A 6,619-nucleotide genomic window follows, 5' to 3' on the forward strand; every position below is an offset into this window, starting at 1 on the left:
CAAACGTTTTCTGTAAGTCTTCACAAGGTTTTCACACACTGTTGCTGGTATTTTGGCCCATTCCTCCATGCAGATCTCCTCTAGAGCAGTGTTGTTTTGGGGCTGTTGCTGGGCAACACGGACTTTCAACTCCCTCCAAAGATTTTCTATGGGGTTGAGATCTGGAGACTGGCTAGGCCACTCCAGGACCTTGAAATGCTTCTTACGAAGCCACTCCTTCGTTGCCCGGGCTGTGTGTTTGGGATCATTGTCATGCTGAAAGACCCAGCCACGTTTTCACAAAAAATCTCACGATACATGGCCCCATTCATTCTTTCCTTTACACGGATAATTCGTCCTGGTTCCTTTGCAGAAAAACAGGCCCAAAGCATGATGTTTCCACCCCCATGCTTCACAGTAGGTATGGTGTTCCTTGGATGCAACTCAGCATTCTTTGTCCTCCAAACACGACGATTTGAGTTTTTACCAAAAAGTTCTATTTTGGTTTCATCTGACCATATGACATTCTCCCAATCTTCTTCTGGATCGTCCAAATGCTCTCTAGCAAACTTCAGACGGGCCTGGATATGTACTGGCTTAAGCAGGGCGACACGTCTGGCACTGCAGAATTTGAGTCCACTATGGAATTTGGAGTATGACTGTTTGAGGTTGTGGACAGGTGTATTTTATACTGATAACAAGTTCAAACAGGTGCCATTAATACAGGTAACGAGTGGAGGACAGAGGAGCCTCTTAAAGAAGTAGTTACAGGTCTGTGAGAGCCAGAAATCTTACTTGTTTGTAGGTAACCAAATACTTATTTTCCACCATAATTTGCAAATAAATTCATAAAAAATCCTACAATGTGATTGTCTGGATTTTTTTTCTCATTTCGTCTGTCATAGTTGAAGTGTACCTATGATGAAAATTACAGGCCTTAAGTGGGAGAACTTGCACAATTGGTGGCTGACTAAATAATTTTTTGCCCCACTGTATCCCAACTTCACTTTGTAGGGCAAAGACTCATCTTCAAAACCCTGAAAGCCCGACTGGAAATGCTTGAGTCGCATTCAAGACGCCAGAACATCTGAATATGTGGCATCCAGGAGGACACTGAGAAAGGGAAACCCACTGAATTTGTCTCGGAGCTGATACCGGCCCTGCTGGGGAGTGAACACTTCAAAACGGCCATCCTGATCGACCACGCACACAGATCTCAGGCAACGAAGCCGGCCAAGGGCGGGCCACCAAGGCCATTCATTGTACGCCTGCACTATCCCCAGACCAGGGATCTCATCCTCAAGCTGGCTAGTCAAAAGTTCCCCCTTAACTTCAACGGAGCCAGGGTGTCTTTCTACCCAGATCTTACCTTGGAGGTGAGGAACCAACGGAAAGAGTATGATGAGGTACGCAACAAATGCAGGGCGGCCAACATCCGATATGGATTCCTCTTCCCAGTCCGGTTTAAGGTGACAGTCGAAGGATCAACACGTACGTTTGACAACCCAAAAGAGGCCGATCTGTTCTTGACAAGCAAGCTCCCTGGCTGAGGATACAGAACGGCTGTGTCAGCCGGCTAAATGACCAAATACAGGCCAGGAATGTGTTTGGATTTCCGGACTATGTCTTTTCGATTAGAAGATCAGAATTTGGGACTTATGATTGGTGAGATGTTGTTGCTAATATAGCATTGTTTGGTACATCATGTTTTAGCGCCACTCACCCCCTAACGTGAGAGTTAAGTGTTAAGTGTTATTTAATATTAGCGTATATGCGGAGCATCTATAGACGACGAGTTAGTTCAAGCTGTATGTCTCGACACCCTAAGGTTTGTGTGTTAGCCAAGGAGTGCTTCGTTTGGGGAAGTCACTCAGTAAAGGGACGGGAGGGGGATGGGGTATGTGTTTTATGTTCACGTTTATCATTAGTACAGGTGGCATGACAAGCTCCCGCACGGCGGGACGTTTTTCTTCTGAGTTTTGTATGACAGCAACAATTTGCTCTAAAATAAGAAATGCCACAGTGACAGAGCACAGAGTAGACAAGGTGGAATAAAGATAGTCAGCTGGAACTGTAATGGCTTAGGCCATGTGGTGAAACGAGCTAAGGTTTTTTCTCATCTTAAATCACTGGGTGCTGACATAGTGTTTCTTCAAGAAACTCATATTAAACGCTCCGCTTAGGCCAAGCTACGAGTCGGCTGGATCGGTCAGATATACCAGTCTAACTTTGATGCAAAAGCGAGAGGGGTAGCAATCCTGATAAGGAAAAACATTCCGTTTGTTTACTCATCCTCGATTTCAGATCCTAATGGTCGGTATATTATTGTGGCTGGTACACTGAATTCGAAACCAGTAACCTTGGTCAATTTATATGGACCCAACTTCGATGATCCATTATTTTTTCAAAGGGTATTTAAGGACATACCAAATATCTCAGATACAAGTGTTATTGTTGGAGGGGACTTTAACTGTACGTTAGATCCTCTTTTAGATAAACAGCTATCAAGGTCACTTCAACAATCAAATGCCAGTGTCTGTCTATATACATTGATGACAAACCTTAACATTGTCGATATTTGGAGACTGACGCACCCAACAGACAGGGATTACTCTTTCTTTTCATCAGTTCATAAATCATATTCCAGAATTGACTATTTTTTGTTGGACTCCAAACTAATTTCAGCAGCTGAGTCGGTTACCTATCACCCTATTCTAATTACGGACCACTCTCCTGTGTCCATGGTGCTGAAACTCGACAATATGTCGACAGGTCGGCGACCGTGGCGCTTAGACGCATACCTGCTGAAAGATGAGGCTTTTTGTCAGTATTTGAAGGAGCAGATTGCCTTTTTCCTCGGGACTAACGACACGGGGGATGTTGACGACTCCACCCTTTGGGAATCTCTAAAGGCTGTGATTAGAGGTTACATTATTTCTTATACATCAGAGAGGAAGAAACGCGCCAATACTAGGCTAAGAGAAATTGAAAGAGAGTTAGGGGAACAGGTGAACGTTTTTAGGACGAATTCCTCGTATACAGTCCTTGAGAAGATCACAAAGTTAAAATATGAATACAATACCATCCTTTCGAAGCGGGTGGGCTCTTTACTTGCTAGAACGCAACAAAGTTATTTTGAACTGGGTGACAAACCACATAAATTATTAGCAAGACAGCTAAGGCATGTACAGGCATCTAGAGCTATTCACAAAATAAAAGACAAGAAGGGTAAAATAGTAACAGATCCGCAGGATATTAATAAATCCTTTGCGCAGTTTTACTCAGAGCTATACCAATCAAAATGCGATGCTACTGATCCACAAACTATGGAACGCTTTCTCGCTGAATGTGAACTTCCTAAACTAGACGGGGGCAGCTTCTGCACTCGATGCAGGGATAACTTTGGAGGAAATTAACACAGCGATAGCACAATTTCCAAACAGCAAGGCGCCTGGGCCCGATGGATATGTAATATAATTCTATAAGAAGTACTGCGCCAGTCTAGCTCCACTTATGTTGCGAATGTTTAAACAATCCAAAGAAAATGCCAAACTCCCGCAAACACTGTGTGAGGCTACAATAGCACTGATCTTTAAAAAAGATAGAGATTCCATGGAGATGTCGTCTTATCGCCCCGTGTCGTTACTCCCCATAGAAAACGATATTGGCAAACCGATTGAAAACATATATTTCCGACATCATACACCCTGACCAGACAGGTTTTTATCCCGGGCCGACATATACACTACAATTTGAGACGTCTTTTCAACGTAATGTACCACGATCATAAGGTTGAGGCAGTGGTAATAGCTCTTGATGCAGAGAAGGCGTTTGACCGGATTGAGTGGAAATATATGATGTCGGTTCTAGAGCACTTCGGGTTCGGAAAGGAATGTATTAATTGGATAATAATTATTTATGCACACCCAATGGCGTCCGTGGTAACCAATCAAGAAATGTCGCATTCATTCCGCTTGTTCAAGGGGTGCCGACAGGGGTGCCCTATTTCGCCTGCTCTCTTCGCTATAGCCATGGAACCCCTTGCTACTCGCATTCGGGCATGTGCCGATATAGCTTCTGTTAAAATAAAGGACACACAGCACAACATTTCCCTATATGCAGACGATGTTCTTTTGTTTTTGTCCAAGCCTAAAACTTCTATTCCACCCTTACTTAACTTGATAAACACATTTGGCTCCTGCTCTGGCTACAAGATAAACTGGCAAAAAAAGTGAGTTGATGCCAATATCACGGCCTGTGGATATGCAATTTCTGCAATCTACCCCGTTTAGAACAGTGATGGACAAGTTCACAAGCCGTGGCATTGTAGTGACAAGAGACCTTGATCAGCTATTGAAAGCGAATTTGGACATGAAAATATATCAGCTTAAACAAAATATAGATTTTGGGAAAACTCTGCCTATCTCCTTGGTTGGTCGTATAAACGCTATTAAAATGGTTGTCCTACCCAGGTTTCTTTATCTCTTCCAATGTCTACCCAATTTCATACCACAAAGCTATTTTAAGAAACTGGATTCAATAGTAACACCATTTTTATGGGATAACAAGGCAGCCAGAATTTCAAAGAAGCATTTATGCAAGTACAAAATAGAGGGGGGCTTTGGCCTTCCTCACTTTAAACTGTATCATTGGGCTGCTAATCTGAACATTGTGTCTTTCTGGAGGGAAAGCTTACCTGCGATGAGACAGAAGGATATGCCTGCATGGCTTTTGATTGAGCAGGCCTCCTGTCAACGTTCCTCACTCCCTGCACTTGTTAATAGCCCATCATATGTGAAAAAATCCACTTATGACTCTAACCCAGTCATTTGTCATACGCTTAGGATCTGGAAACAGATGAGGTATTTTCTTAACATACCCACTGTATACATTGACAGCCCGATTTGCCTGAATCATGCTTTCCACCCCGCATTGGATGATGTGGTGTTTTCACAGTGGAGGGAGAAGGGGCTCACAACAATTGGTAATCTATACATAGGGTCAGTTAGCTTCATTTCAACAATCGCAGGGAAAGTTCAACATGACAACACATTTTTTCAGATACCTCCAAATCAGGAATTTCTTAAGGACACATATCCCACAGTATGGCATGAAGCCAAATAGTCCTACATTAGATAGCTTGATCCTTGTCAAACCCCATTCAAAAGGGTCGGTCTCTAGACTGTATGATGTGCTACAGGCCCACATAGAGGTATCCACAGACACCATTAAAAGGGCTTGGGAACAAGAACTTGGGTCAGAAATCTCAGATGAGGACTGGGTAGAAGCTCTCAGGAATATAAACCACAGTTCAGTGAATGCCAGACACAACCTTGTACAGTTTAAGGTGATACACAGGTTACATTACTCAAAAGTAAAACTGCATAAAATATTCCCGGACACCTCACCACTGTGTGAGAGGTGCAAGCAGGATGAGGGGACGTTGACCCACTTATTCTGGACATGTCCTAAATTACACGTTTACTGGGCTCTCATCTTTGATTATTTATCTAGAGCCTTTGATAGAGTTCTTGCCCCAGACCCATTGACCGCTCTGTTTGGTACAGTTGATGGGAATAACCACGAAGGGAAAGCTGTCTCTCTTTGTACTCTATTAGCCAAAAGGCTCATATTGCAATTTTGGAAACTGGAGACTGTACCCACCTTTGAAATGTGGTTACGGGATTTAGGGAATGTAATACATATGGAAAAGATTCGATACAATACCTCCAATAGAAGTCCAAAGTTTTACAAAATATGGCAGCCGATACTGGATAAATGGTCTAGTCCCGCTTCATAACTGGGTTGACGATCTGCTGCTTCTCTGTGCTGTACTCCACTCAATATCTATTTTTTGGCTTAACTACACTGCTTGTAATGACTATATGCTGTCTTCTTATACATGTACCACCTAATAGGATTTTGTTTTATTTTGTGTATGTGTGAGTTAAGTTGTCCTCTAAATTGGCCATCCCATTCAACAGTACAATGAATGTCATTGTTAGTATTGCTGTCTTTATTAGATTTTTTAATTGTAAAATAATAAACATATTATTAAAAAAAAAGACTAATCTTCAAAACTCTATAGAACAGACAATAATTATTTCCCCACTCTCGCCACCCTGTCTGCGTCGCATCGAATGACGAACATCAAATACACCTGGATCTTTCCCCTTAGCTGGTCAACTTTTATATTTAATGCTACCCCAGTTATGACTTGTTTCATTGGTGCCCTTTTCTTGGGAGCGAAACAATTCACTTTTCTTGCTCCCAATTTTTTTTATTCCGAGCGCATTCTCCCTCTGACCAACAGAAACACAAACAATTATCAATAGACCACTTCTGGTTACCCTCACCAATTCCACATTACCCAACTCTTTATTCACCCACCGTGAAACCACAAATGGATCAGCCAAAGGGCAAGAGTCCACTTTGTCCATAAACTTCACTCCTACTGTCATAGACTCCGATAACTTCACCACACCTACAACCTCTGATACTTCACCCTCATTCACTTCCATTTCTCCTCCTGTCTTCAGCTCCCTCTGCTTACACTTTCTACCATTCGTTTTTAACAAACCATCTCCCTTTTTCCCACCATTTCTATCCGACTCAAACTCTCCCTCTTTCTCCCTCCATT

This window comes from Oncorhynchus kisutch, linkage group LG24 (genome assembly GCF_002021735.2).
Source record: "Oncorhynchus kisutch isolate 150728-3 linkage group LG24, Okis_V2, whole genome shotgun sequence".
Taxonomy (NCBI): Eukaryota; Metazoa; Chordata; class Actinopteri; order Salmoniformes; family Salmonidae; genus Oncorhynchus; species Oncorhynchus kisutch.